At 51.3% G+C, this 14,362-nt stretch overlaps 1 protein-coding gene across 20 annotated transcripts in view; it reads right to left on the reverse strand.

The window, feature by feature from the left end:
* The window catches only part of MYT1L (myelin transcription factor 1 like), a 400,361-nt gene that overhangs the window by 168,370 nt on the left and 217,629 nt on the right, over positions 1-14,362 (reverse strand). For all 20 annotated transcript variants that reach the window (XM_070459146.1, XM_070459143.1, XM_070459144.1 and 17 more), the window contains one exon: positions 577-721. The gene's annotated coding sequence lies outside the window, so the exon portion shown is untranslated. The remainder of the gene's footprint in view (positions 1-576; positions 722-14,362) is intronic.

Here is a 14,362-nt window from a genome sequence, read left to right on the forward strand (position 1 = left end):
CAGAGGCCCTGAGGAGACTAGCAGTGGGAAGAGAGACCTAATTTTAAAGCAACTCTGTACAAAGGGACTTCTAGGTGGCACTGGTGGAAAGAGTCCACCCACAGACGCAGGAGACCCAGAGGACAGGCTTTGATCCCGGGGCTGGGAAGATCCCCTGGCGGAGGGCATGGCAACCCACCCCAGTACCCTTGCCTGGAGAAACCCATGGACAGAGGAGCCTGCCAGGTTATAGTCCATGGGGCCACACAGAGTTAGACACGACTGAAGCAACTCAGCAGGCACGCTGTTCAAAGAAGCCCCGGTACCACTGACAAAGGGCGAACAGGCCTGTTAATCTGGCTGTGAGATTATTTTCTAGGTAATGTTGTAATTGGATAAAAAACCATTTGAGTCTCTGTTTAGTAATAGTGACAAATTCTGACTCTCTGCTGAGTTGATGAAGGTTGAGGGACGTTCTACCCCTGATCAGATACAGAATCCACCATCACAAACCTGTCTTTGTGCTTTTCCAAGTATATGCTAAGGTAACACACACACGTCTGCACACGGAGCCTGGCGTAGGACGTGGATCCTTACCTTTTCGTGGCCCTTGGATCGCCATGCGTCTGTGGACCACCTGGACGCTTCCCCGACGGGATGTTGTGGATAATTCCAGAGACACAGACTCTTGACTGGACTCTCGATAACTACATTTTTTCCTCCTCCACGAGGTGCAGTTGGTCTAGAGAAGAAGCAGAGGGCAGAGGAGTGAAGTCGATTTCCATAGTGCAGGAAGGGTCCTACTTGGGGGTCTCATCACCAGGGAGGTTCACTTTGAGGAGGAGACGTGATGACAACCAGCTGGTGCGCAGACACACAGCGGATGCTCCAGGGGACCCGGGGACAGTGTCACAGTGGGTTCATTCTCCATAAATGATGCCTCATAGGAAAATCTCTTTAGAAAACTAAATTACTGTTTGTGATGTCAAGATTATACAAAAATGCAACCGTGCTCTCCTGAAACCAAGTGTAAGAGCTATTTTTGATTGGGTCTGAACATCATGAAGGCAGTATGAAATATTTAGAAGCGAGTCAGGAATGCAGAGTAATGTATCTGTGTGTCAACACGGAGCTTCTGCTGTCATAGGTTGTCAGATGTGGTTTTTTTTTTTTTTATCTTCTTCATTCAAAAGACAGTAAATAAGCTATAGTCCTTCCCACAGAAAAGGCTTTACAAGGACATGCTATTTGCTAATGAAAAAGGAAAGCAAAGTACAATCTCTTAAGTATTCATTTAAAATTTTTATTTGTTGCAACTATAAAGCAACAACCAAACGTAGGGTTTAAAATGGCCTTTGTGCATAATCTTCTATGATGAATATTTGCATAGTGGGCACAGTTATTTTGAAGATGTTCTGAGATGTTACTAAATTGGTTACCAGTGGTTTGAATGGGATTTGAGGCAGTGGTTTTTATGAAAATGCATCTTAATTCTCATCATATGAAGAACATCAAAGTAGACAAATTTAAATAAATCTTATAAATCGGCAAACACAAAGCAAAACAATTACGTGATTGAAAAATAAGTGAAAAGGATGGTATATTAATGATCAAAGCCACTTCATCTGATACATTGCCAACACTTTGCTCAAAAATCACATTTCAGTGAATAATTTACACATTTCACTTTCCTGGTAATCCCAGGAAGTCACCTCTATGGCTCTAAGCATTTCCTAAAGGGCTGAGGCAGCATCACATGGTTCCCCTTCTTTTCAGGGAATCTGCGGTTCCTAGCCTGCAAGGACGAAGTTTACCCTGAGGGGCAGTCAGGAAAACAATAGACTTTCCATGAGTGCGTATGGGATCCTAATCTGTGGACAACGTCTCATTTGGTGTATGCTCTGTTCTCCACTCCCACATTCACAAATAAATCAGCGAGTTGAAAAAAATATTCTTCCCATGTAGACACCAGCCTGCCTTGAGCCTTTCTCAGACCCACTCCTCCAAATAGCACCGAGTCTGTTCTTCCATCCTTGTGATAGACTTCCCTGGTTCCCTCAAGCTCAAGGGGAGCTGGGGTTCCCCACCAACATGAGACACCCTGTCCCCTTTTGGAAGACAGACAGAAGTTAGGGTGGCTGTCAGCAGGAGACACCGCGTCTCCCCTAGAGGGGTCTTCACCCCCTAGTCTTTATGGATGTAGATTAAAAACTCATTGACAGATGGATTACAGGCTAAATGCCCTTGAAGTATATTTGATGCTTCTGACTAAATGCATATCTATTTTGATTTAAGATGATTGAGATGTAAAATAGAAATTTCTTCTTTAAGGCAGAAGTTAAAAAAGCAGAAAGAAGGTTCCTGAGCCAGTTCTTGAAACAAAATGCGTCTCATTGTGTAAGAAGCGACGGAGCATCTATACGACGGAGCCCCTCAGTCACATGCGCTCCTAAGACACCCCGTTCCGGGTACTCAGGTGCGGGCGGAGGACGGTGCCCCCGTGGTCCCGCCTGCTTCCGTCCCTGCCGCCTCTGCTGCTTGCGGTGATTTGAGCTGGACTTCCCAGGATGGGCTCCCGAAGTGTTCAGTGAGCAGCTTAGTTGCCAAACACAAATGGCACCAGCAACATTAGCAGTTGGGGCGCCTTTGGACGCTCAGTCCCGCTCCGGCTCCGCTCCTCTCCTGCACCATCGCGCAGACGAGGCTCTCGGGCTTTCGTCATGGCATTTGTCATTGTATGAAATAACCCCACTCGTTTCACTTTGTTTTAAACTGCCTGCCTTGAGATAATCGTGATAATCCACGTGCAGCTGAAAGAAGTGACGCAGAGAGCTGAACCACCGATCGCACCCGTGCCCAGCGTGCCGCGGGTTGACCTGTCCTGGGCAGCTAGGGCGGCGGGTGGTGGTGAGGAAGGGGGCACGTGGGGGGGGTCACCCGTGCAGGGCTTCAGTCTGGGCCATGGGATTCCCCTCCCAGGAACTCAAATCATCGTCTCACCTCGAAACAGAACATAGTAAAGAAGTGATCTGAAGTAGAAACTCAGTTTTAACCACTGTGTTATAAATGGCTGCATTATAAAATTCATTTTAACTTTACCTTTATTAATATTCATGACCTAAGACAGATTTTGACTTTCTCCATTTAAGAGGACTAAGTATTGTTTAGTTTTCAGATGAGTCATGTAGTGAATAAAGAGCATTATTTGTCCCCAATTCAAGGATGATTGATAACTTCGTTTTTGGTTTCTAGACTGATTATATATTAAGAGATAGGTTGAAATTTAGTAATTCATCTTGTCATGAAAAATAGACACATATGACCCTTTCTTTCAAACGTTTGCGTTTTGGACTGAAGAAAACCAAATTTCTGTTTCTTCCTTCTCCTCCTCCCTCCTTTCTTTTGTTATTTTCTAAAATGTGTTTCCTGATGATGAGGTAGAAGAGGGTATTCCAGGCTGGAATATATAACAAATATATAACAGGCTGCAATATATAACAAATCATAAACAGGGTCACCTTTAGTCTCATTATGTGTATAAAGTGGTTAAAAAGCTACCTTGATATAATTTCACTCTCTCTAATTTTTTCTCCTGACCTTTTCAAAAGACCATCAGAGAAATGATGACCAGCAGTCTGAAGAATCTGACCCTGTGAATGTACCGTGAAGACTGGGGCGGGCCATTTTGAGGCAAATTTGCTCCTTGCTAATTTGTAAATTAGTGCTCCTTCTGCCTCCTGCTTTTGCTAATGGCTCACGGTGACTCCCTGCTCACGTGCATTACAGAAACACCAGCAGCGCTGCCAGGCCCGCGAGCCATGGGTCTGAGAGGTGCCCCTGAGCTTCTGGGGGCCTCTGGGGACCGCCAGAACCCTCAGCAACTCAGGGCCCATTTGGAGCCCCGAAGAACAGTTCTGCTGGGAACCAAGAATGTCTTCACTTGACTAGTGTTAAATATAGATGTTGGAACAGCTGTGTTCAGTGCCTTTGTTAACAGGGACCCCTAAGAGAGCCTTGAAAGCCCTTGGGAATTCGTCAGCTATTGTGGGATTGTGCCGTTATCAGGAGGTGAGTGATTGTCAGTCTCCAATGGGGCGGGGGTGTGGAGGGGTGCTGGGAGGAGGGGGGAGGACGGTGGCGGGGAGGAGGCTGGTCGCACTCTCCTCCTGGGGGACAGGCTGCAGCCTCTTCCCGGTCCCCCCCTCGTCCAGCTCAGCCGAGACCCGGGTTCCGTGGAGCGCTCCCCTGGTCCCCCTCTCGTCCAGCTCAGCCGAGACCCGGGTTCCGTGGAGCGCTCCCCTGGTCCCCCCCTCGTCCAGCTCAGCCGAGACCCGGGTTCCGTGGAGCACTCCCCTGGTCCCCCTCTCGTCCAGCTCAGCCGAGACCCGGGTTCCGTGGAGCACTCCCCTGGTCCCCCCCTCGTCCAGCTCAGCCGAGACCCGGGTTCCGTGGAGCACTCCCCTGGTCCCCCCCTCGTCCAGCTCAGCCGAGACCCGGGTTCCGTGGAGCGCTCCCCTGGTCCCCCCCTCGTCCAGCTCAGCTGAGACCCGGGTTCCGTGGAGTGCTCCCCTGGTCCCAGGACCCGAGAGCATTCAGCCTCCACTCGGACCACCGGTGGGCCGTGGGCTGCAATGGCCAGCGTCACCATGGCCAGCAAGCAGGAAGCACAGGTTTACAAAAGGTAGCGGGGGGAGGGATAAGTCAGGAGCCTGGGATTATTAATAACATGTTCACACTACTGTACATAAATAGTCAACAACAGATGGCCAACAAGGACCTACTGTATGGGTCAGGGGACTCTACTCAATACTTTGAAATGTCCTTATGGGAAAAGAATCTGAAAAAGAGTGGATGCATGTACATATAGACTGAATCACTTTTTCATACACCTGAAACTAATGCAACATTGTAAATCAACTATTATTGTTGTTCAGTCACTCAGTCATGTCTGACTCTTTGGACCTCATGGACTGAAGCACACTAGGCCTCCCTATCCATCACCAACTTCTGGAGCTTGCTCAAACTCATGTCCACTGAGTCGGTGATGCCATCCAACCATCTCATCTGCTGTCGTCCCCTTCTCCTCCTGCCTTCAATCTTTCCCAGCATCAGGGTCTTTTCTAAAGTCAGTTCTTCACATCAGGTGACCAAAGTATTGGAGTTTCAGCTTCAGCATCAGTGAATAGTCAGGACTGATTCCCTTTAGGATGGCCTGGTTGGATCTTCTTGCAGGCCAAGGGACTCTCAAGACTCTCCTTTCCTCCAGTTCGCTTTTGTCTCTTTTCCATTCTGTCTGTTGGCTTTTTCTGGTTTCCTTCGTATTAGAGGATGTTCTCAGGCAACTGGGGATCCTTGGTGGTTGCTGGCATTTACCTGGGCAGCATCGGCATGTCTCCTGGATGGATGCCCTGCTCATGCCTACATGGGTGATGCATCTGGATCTCCAGCTTCTGTGTCAGGTGTGTGATCAACGTGTGGTGAGTGAGAACTGGACTCTGTGTCCAGGCGGCCTGAACTTCGAGTCCAGCCTTCCTCTGCTTGCCTGTGCGCTCTAGGTGAGTTACTGAATTTGTTCTCTACATCAGTTTCCTCATTTGTAAAGGGGTCACCCCAGAAGAGCTTATAAAGACTTTATAAAACTTTCAAAAAGTGTCACGTTACTGGCTTGAGTCTGTTACACAGTGAGAGCTATAGAAGGGTGTTTTGAACCAGTCAGCTGATAAACAAGCACCTCTCACCCGAGGAACCCGCTCGGGAACAGATTACGGGGATTGCGAGGGGCTGAACACTCAGCTCTGCCCTTCCTCTGGGTCCGGCTTTCTGTACAGCGTCCAGACTCAGCCCCCCAAGAACCCTCTGCTCTGTTCCACCAGGGAGAAAACCTGGAGTTCTCTGCTGGAAGGAAAAGATCCCTGCTGTCTACACGGCTTTTAACCTTTCGGCCTACTCACTGGTTAACAGTGCAGCTTTATCTGGCCTCCCGTGGGCCTGGACCTGCCGGTCCTGGAGGTGTGAGCGTCCAGGGGAGGGTCTGAGCCCAGCCGCCTCCCTGCACCTCCCCCCTCACCCGGCCCTGCCCTCCAGCCTCACACGGGTCGGCGTTGGCTCCCCTCTGTTCTGCGTCTTTTTTTAATACACACGACTCTTCTGTCATTTTAGTGGGACTTGAGGTGATAGCAGAAGCCGACGTTCTTGAATCTGCCATCTTTAACTGAACATGCCAAGTCTAACACCTGTTCATCTCTTTACAGGAAAAGCTACGTTCTGAGAGAACCACAGAGACAACACAGAAGGTTTTCCATCCTTTCCTCCCGGAAAATAGTCACCTAGAAGCCCATCTTTATTCTGAGTTGACTCTAACTAGACTCCTGTACTGAGTACAAGCATTTATGCCTGTTCAGTTCTGTTCAGTTGCTCAGTCGTGTCCGACTCTTTGTGACCCCATGGACCACAGCACACCAGGCCTCCCTGTCCATCAGCAACTCCCGGAATTTACCCAAACTCATGTCCATCGAGTCAGTGATGCCATCCAACCATCTCATCCTCTGTCGTCCCCTTCTCCTCCTGCCCCCAATCCCTCCCAGCATCAGGGTCTTTTCCAATGAGTCAGCTCTTCGCATCAGGTGGTCAAAGTATTGGAGTTTCAGCTTCAATATCAGTCCTTCCAATGAACACTCAGGACTGATCTCCTTTAGGATGGACTGGTTGGATCTCCTTGCAGTGCAAGGGACTCTCAAGAGTCTTCTCCAACACCACAGTTCAAAAGCATCAATTTTTCAGCGCTCAGCGTTCTTCACAGTCCAACTCTCACATCCATACATGACTACTGGAAAAACCATAGCCTTGACTAGACGGACCTTTGTTGACAAAGTAATGTCTCTGCTTTTGAGACCAATGAGTAAAATTTTCTCATTTTGTCTCAATTATCTGTTTCCCAGATGATTAGCCCACAGTGATTTCCACTTGATTGTGTCTCTTTTTCATCACACACCAGCTTTTTCCAGTCCCCTCTCTCTTCCCTTCTAATGTCCTCTTTCCACACCTTCCAGGCCCACGTTTGCCAGGTTTCCACATCCGTTCTGCCTTTCGGTGTCGAGGCCTTTCTCTCCACAAGCCTCCCCGTCGGGAGTGACGGGGCTCCCTCTGATGGGATCATGGTTCACTTACACTTGTGTCTCTAGAACGTGGGCAAAAACCAGGCGCTGCACATCGAACAGCTGCTGCGTGAGCGCGAGCCCCGCGGCCTCCCGTGGTCCCCAGGCTCCTGGGTCCCCCATCCTTTTCCGGGGTCTCCATGGCAGCGCCCAGCACGCTCTGTCTTCACCTGCTGCAGTGCGGTCGCTTGTCGGGCTCCTGAGCCCAGACTCAGAGCCGCAGTTCTGCGTTCCCTCCATTGCGTCCCCAAGAAAGACACCGGGAGGTCTTTTTTCTTTTTCCCTATTTCCACAATAATCACCTGAGCCAAGAATCTAGATGGAGCAACTGTCCCGAGGATGCTGGAACGTGTCCCTCCATTGCGCTCCTCCCCCTGAGGATGCTGGCCGTGTCCTCCCCACTGCTGCCCTGACTGCCCCACCTTAGAGGGGGTTCAGAAGTAACGCCAGGTGTCCCCACGTCCTCCGCGTCGGGGTTCCGGTAAAGCACCAGCTTCCCCAACGACTCACAGCCTCGGCCTTGCTGACGGACTTTCTGGTTTCACACAGGCTTGCTGCCCTTGCGTCCAGCTGCCCTCTGGAGCACCACCCCGCCCCTCCCGGGAGCACAGATGGAGCTGCACATCCTGCGGGAAGCGCTGGAGCCCTCCCAGGTCTGCATCTCGGGGAGCCCTTGGGGGAGAGAGAGCTCGTGGAAAGGCTGGGGTCGGACAGAGTCAGGATAAGAAGCATGGCATGCTATCAGCGCCACGACCTGAACACAAGGGGACCCTGGACACAGCGGGACCGGGGACACATCGCAACCCCGGACACAGTGGGACCGGGGACACACCGGGACTGCGGACACACAGTGATTCTGGATACACCGCAACCACACACACACCGCGACCTCAGACACACCGCGACCTCGGACACAGCAGGACCCTGGACACAGCGGGACCCTGGACACAGTGAGACCCTGGACAGAGTGGGACCCTGGACACAGCGGGACTCCGGACACACCGCAACGCCGGACACACCGCGACCTCGGACACACCGCTACCTCGGACACATTGGGACCCCGGACACATTGCAACCCCGGACACAGTGGGACCGGGGACACACCGGGACTACGGACACACAGTAATTCCGGATACATCGCAACCCCAGACACACCACAACCCCAGACACACCATGACCTCAGACACACTGCGACCTCGGACACACCGCGACCTCGGACACACCGCGACCTTGGACACACCGGGACCCCGGACACACCGCGACTCCAGACGCACTGGGCCCTCAGACACACTGGGACCCTGGACACACCGGGACCTCAGAGACAGTGGGACTCTGGACATACCAGGTCGCTGGACACAGTGGGACCCTGGACACAGCGGGACCCTGGACACAGCGGAACCCTGGACACAGCAGGACTCCGGACATACCGGGACCCCGGACAGGCGGCCGTGCCCCCCAGGGTCCAGTTTCCTGGCCACCTGGGGCTCTGGTGATGGTTAGGGGAGCCCACGGCGTGATCACAGCAGGGCGTCTGCCTCAGGTGGGACTGATGACCCAAGTACATGGATTCTGAACAGGAAGTTGGGACAGAGGAATGGCGCAGGCTGGTGGAATAACTTCAATGACTTTCCCCCAAATATGAATTGAGGTGCGTGGGAAAGAGAGCAGGTTTTAATCTCAGCAGCGGTCCCGGGAAACGGCGTCTGTCTCACAGGTGACTCGTGTTCACCGCCCCGGGCACCGTCTCCTCCAGGGGAACGGAGGGCTTTGGGCAAAGACCAACGTGCTTCCAGTTTAGGAGGGAAACTGAGGGGAGCGGGGTGGGTGGAGCTCTGCGGGGCGGTCCAATCAGGGCCGAGCTGGAATGTGCCCAGTTCCTCCACCCAGACCTGGCTGAGTCCCTCGGCTTGATGCCCCTGCACACAGGGCTCATCCCTCTGGAGAAGCAGGGGGCGGGGGTCTGCGGGGGTGGGTCTGCGCATCCTCCTGGGGTGAAGGGAAAGCAAACGTGTCAACGGCAGAGGGGCGCCGCTGGCCGCCAGGGCAGACCCTTCACCCCCGCCCTCTCCCGGACCCTGCACGCTGAGAGACGGAGCACGCCTCCAGCTTTTTGCCCAGGTTTGGTGATTTGCAAACTGGTCTCAGTCACTCCCCCCACCAGTTGCATTAGTTTATGTTATAGAACTCAAGTCCCTCAGATGTATTTGTTACTGTAGTAATAATGTTCCCCCCATCAACTCCAATTGAGGTTTATTTCATTTTGGGGCAAACCTTCCACATATGTATTTATTGCATAATCATAGCTACAGTTGCTGCCAATTTCTGCTTAAAGATTTGTAGCTGGGACCACCTATGTGCAAACTCAGCTTAAATGGTGCTGTCCATACGGTGCTCAACGTGAAGTTAAATAACGCCTGGCTCTCGTTTTTACCCAAGTGCTGAACTGGAAAGGCCACTGAGTCTAAAGCAAGACCAGTTCCAGGAGGCGCTCCAGGGACGACACCCAGAAACGACGACGGCTGGGCGGGGGCGTTCAGAAGGGGCCTGCGTGGGTGGTCCCGCCTGCGGTGAGAGCGGCCCCCAGTGTGGGAGGACAGGGGGAGAAGGAGCCGCCGGCCAGCTCCCGCTTGCGCTGCCTCGTGCTCGGAACCAGGGCGTGGTGCCGCGGCTGCACACGCTCTGTGTCATTTATAGGAACATCACTCAGGGCAGCGTTCAGGTCAGCGTGTGAGGGCATGAAGCAGCCCATGCGTTTAGCAAAAGAAGGGCAGCCCCTCTGCAGGGAAGACAGAACGCTCTACTGAGACACGTCGAAGGAGGCCTGAGTCAGCAGAGGGACAAACCACTGTGATGAGGTCAGTCTGAGGTCTCTCAGACTCACGATCGCACACTTGCAACCAAAATGCCAAATGGGTGGTTCAAGAAGCTTGATATTTTTATATGGAACAGCCTTGGGTCAGGGATGTCTTGTGAAGAAGAATATCAGAGAGGGGCAGGTTGCTAACCAGACATCAGTTCTGAAGCTGTAGCAGTCAAGCCCAGGGGATAATTCTGTGTGTTGGCAAATTAATCTATGAAATGGGGTAGAGTTTGTAAACAGGTCAGTACCTGTTACATGGGAGGACTTCGGGATGGAGAAGCCTTGTCAAAAGAGAAAAAAGAGACGCTCTCCAACAAAAGGAATAAAAAAAAATGATCATCTGATGGCAAAAAATAGAGTTGGATTCTTACATCGTCTACCAAGTAAACTCAAAGTGGATTGAGGAGTTAAATATTAAAAACAAAACCTCAAAACTCATCTTAAAAACATAGATTAATATATTCTTAGATCTTGGAAAAGTAAGAAAAAAAGTAAGACAACAAAAGCACTGACAATAAAAGAAAAGATGGATGAATTTGACAGTATTAAATTAAAAACTTCTTATAAAAGACACCTTAAAGAAAGTGGAAAGTCAAATTACAAACTCGGGGAAGACATATTCTTGATTTGCATAAGGAATATATAAAGACCTAGAAATAAATAAGAAAAGCATACTCAGTACAATGAGAGATTGGGCAGAAAGCATTAATAAGAATTTTGACAAAGAGGAAACACATCCATGTATGGAGAGATTGTTAACAATTATTTATCAAAGATATGCAAAAATGAGATCCTACTCTCCCAGCTTTTGACAGAGAGTCTTGAAAAGTCTGATGATGTCAAGTGTCAGGGAGATGAAGGCCAGTGTCTTCTCAGAGGCTTAATTTCCTACCAAGAAATTAGCGTCAGAGAATGCTTGCACTTGAAAGGATCTGAGAAGCACTGGGTCCAGTGACCTCACCTGTGAGCCCTGATGTCCCCTTGGTGTGGAGGGGTGAGGGGGCTCCCATAAGGGTGCCTAAGGCTGACCAAAGAAGCCCACTCCAGCCTCACAGCAAGAGATTCCTGTGTCATCAACAGGAAGGAGAGTCCTGTGGCCGGAACGTTCGAAAGCTCATGTACAAAAGCGCCCTCCCCGCACGGACGAGCAAACACAGACCTGAACGGAGCAGAGTCACGATCGGGCAGAGCAGCCACGGGGACTGGCACCGCCCGGCTGAACTCCCGCCGCTGCCCAGGCCGTCCACTGCCTGCTTCCTGGGAAGAGTCCAGGGAGGGAGCAGACAACATCCCTGGGCATTAGCACATCCCCTGAGATTCTGAAGTCTGAGCTTTGTGTCCTCAACAAATATAAACGGAATGCACCACTTGCTCTACACATAAACAGGGTGCTGGTGGTTCAGTCGCCAAGTCCTGTCCGACTCGGCGACCCCATGGACTATAGCCCATCAGGCTCCTCAGTCCATAGGATTTCCCACCAACAACACTGGAGTGAGCTGCCATTTCCTTCTCCAGGGGATCGTCCCAACCCAGGGATCGAACCCAGGTCTCCTGCACTGCAGGCGGATTCTTCACTGACTGAGCGACCAGGGAAGCTCCACACATACCTGTATTTCTGAACAATTTACCTTACAGCGAATCTCTGAAAGATAATAGCATTTTCCTGTTGTACCTCAAGACCACAAAAGATAATCTCAGGATCAGATTATATTCTCATCTTCAAAATTAGTTAAAATTAGTTAAGAGGAACCCACACTTCGAGGTCAAACCGGATGCCAGCAAGTCAAGGACTTGAGAGAACGGCGATCTGGAGTGGACGAGACTGTCTCCGGGTTTGGCAAGCTGTTTGGCAAGGACAGACACTCCCTCGCGGAGCACAGGGACTCAGAGCTGCCGCGGGCTCCACCCTGCCTGACGCGGGGCGACTCAAGAGCAGGCGGCCGGGCCCTTTCCTCCCAGACACAGAGGCTCCTGGATTTGTGGAAGGACGATCCTCACGGAGCATAGATGGTAGGAGGAGAGAGTGGAGAGGAGACAGCCATGGAACACTGGACAAAGAACTGCGTCCTTCGAGGAAACTGGCTAAGCCAGAGGATGCTTCGCTCAGACGAGGTTTAGGCGGTGATTCCACATCAGCTCTCTGGCCTCCATATTCCATAAAAGTGAATATGGTCCCTGCCCCCACCCCGTCTTCTACCTGCCTTCTGCCTGTGGGAAACTTTAGTCGAAGAATAAGCTTAATCAGAGAAAGGAGAAATGTGGAAACAAAGGAAAACAGAGTAGCCCAAATAATGATAATGTCGTTAAGCATAGTCAAGGACTTTCAGTTCTTCCTCAGGGGCTGTAGGTGACACTCTGAGCCACATCCCGTGAGCTCGCAGACACGGAAACCCCAGGTAGGGAAGTGCAGTACCGGATGAGCAGGCTGCACCCAGGACTCGAGCTGCCAGTCATGAGAACTGACGGCAAAGAAACGGGAACAAGTGCACCCGGGCTGAACGTTGCCTGTACCTCGAAGAACGACGAAGATGCTAGTCAGCCCACTGATGACCAGTTTTGAAGATGACTGTTGGAGAGGACGGTGCTGTTTCTGCATGTAACCTTCCCCAACTCTGTCTACAAAGGCTGTCATCCCCCGCTTGTCCGAGGGCCTGGGGTGCGGGATCGGCCTTTGGACAGACATCTGCCACCCTCCCCACCACCAGTTGCCAGCATCTGGAATAAAGCCAAGCTTCCTTTCCACCCGCCTGGCCTGTTTACTGGCTTTTGAGTGGCAAGCAGCTGGACCTACCACCTCTCCTGTTGGTAACAAAAGGGCGTTTAATAACGTTGCTTATAAAGTCAGGGCTCTAAGTATTTTGCCTCCCAAACAAAATGCAGTTTGTAAAAATAGGGGGAAAAAAAAACAACCTTCAATAAATAACCGTTTCAAAAAGTCACTGGGGGATAAGATCTCCAGGGCACCATGGAATGAATCGTCTTAAATGAACAGAGGATATTTCCTGCCCCCACTGGTCATCAGTGGGCTGACCAGCATGTTCTGAGGTGCTTCTGGGGCCCCTCCAGGCTTGTGGTCCGACAGGGACCAGGCATGTGTCAGCCGATGTGGTAAATCGAGTAAATGGTTTTTAGGAAACAGCTTTGACTTTGATGCTTGCCCTGAAAGCGTTTGTTTTGTGTTTTTTTTCCTAGTTTCACTTTCATGGGGGAAGAAGATATTCCTACAGTGGTGCCAAACTGGCCCACCTCACATCTCAGGAGATTATGGTTGGTCTTTTGTGGTCCAACACTAAAATTGCTTACTGTTTTAGAGATAAATACCTGTGTCCTTTTTGCCTTTTTTGGATGACTGTGTGAGACAGAAAGGAAGATGGAGACAGGCAGAGAGACACAGAGAGACAGACATGGTCACAGGGACACCGAGGGGCGGAGACTCGGAGAACACGGAAGGGACAGTCACCCCCGTGGCAGCCAGGGAGGAGGACTCCCTCTGAACTGAAAACCCGTCTTGCCCGTGCCTGCTGCCCCTCTCCACCGTCTCTCAGAAGCAGGGAACGCTATCCGAGTAAGAGGCGCAGATTCCTCACTCTCCTCCTTCCTGTCCAAGGCACCGTCCGTCTCCTCACTTCCTCCGCAGCCTGTCCACCCGTCCGTCCATCATGCCCACCACGTCTCCGTCCACTTTGCGCGGTTTGCCCGCCCTGCCTCTTGGTGGAGGGACTGCGCTGGGAGGGTGCGGCCGGATGGCACACGCCCCGGCCGGATGGCACACGCCCCGGTCACATCGCACACGCCCCGGCTGCATCGCACATGCCCCGGCTGGCTGCTCCGCAAGCTCGGAGCCCGACGGGGCGGGCTGCCCGCAGCATGAGAGGGTGCGGACGTTGCCCTGGGGATCGCGGGCCGGGTATGGAGCCAGCCTGCTCTTTGCGGGCTCTCCTTTTTGGGAGCTGAGGTAGGCTCAACTCACTTTGCCCAGAGAGTAAGAGACAGATCTGTGAATCGTGCTTGTGCTGAACCCGTCTTCACATCCGCTGTATCACCGTGCTGGGATGAACAAGCCGGAAAGTCCTCTCTCAAATCTCAGCTATTCGGATAGACAAGCAGCGGTTACAATAGTTCATTAGCTCGGAAGTAAGAAATCCTTAATAATCGATAACATTAATGTGGATTTTAAAGAAAAGACAAAAGCTAATGAATGGAATGAGCACTGGATATATTGGTTTCATCTGCATGATTATTGATTTGTCCTTGAAAAAGTCGTTTAACACCTATTTGAATATGTACGTGCGGTAAATGTCTATAAGTATACTTTATCTGCTTTCCCAATGAATTATTTTGAAGATCAACATGGGACAAAGTGGGAAAA

This window comes from Odocoileus virginianus, chromosome 31, assembly GCF_023699985.2.
Source record: "Odocoileus virginianus isolate 20LAN1187 ecotype Illinois chromosome 31, Ovbor_1.2, whole genome shotgun sequence".
Taxonomy (NCBI): domain Eukaryota; kingdom Metazoa; phylum Chordata; class Mammalia; order Artiodactyla; family Cervidae; genus Odocoileus; species Odocoileus virginianus.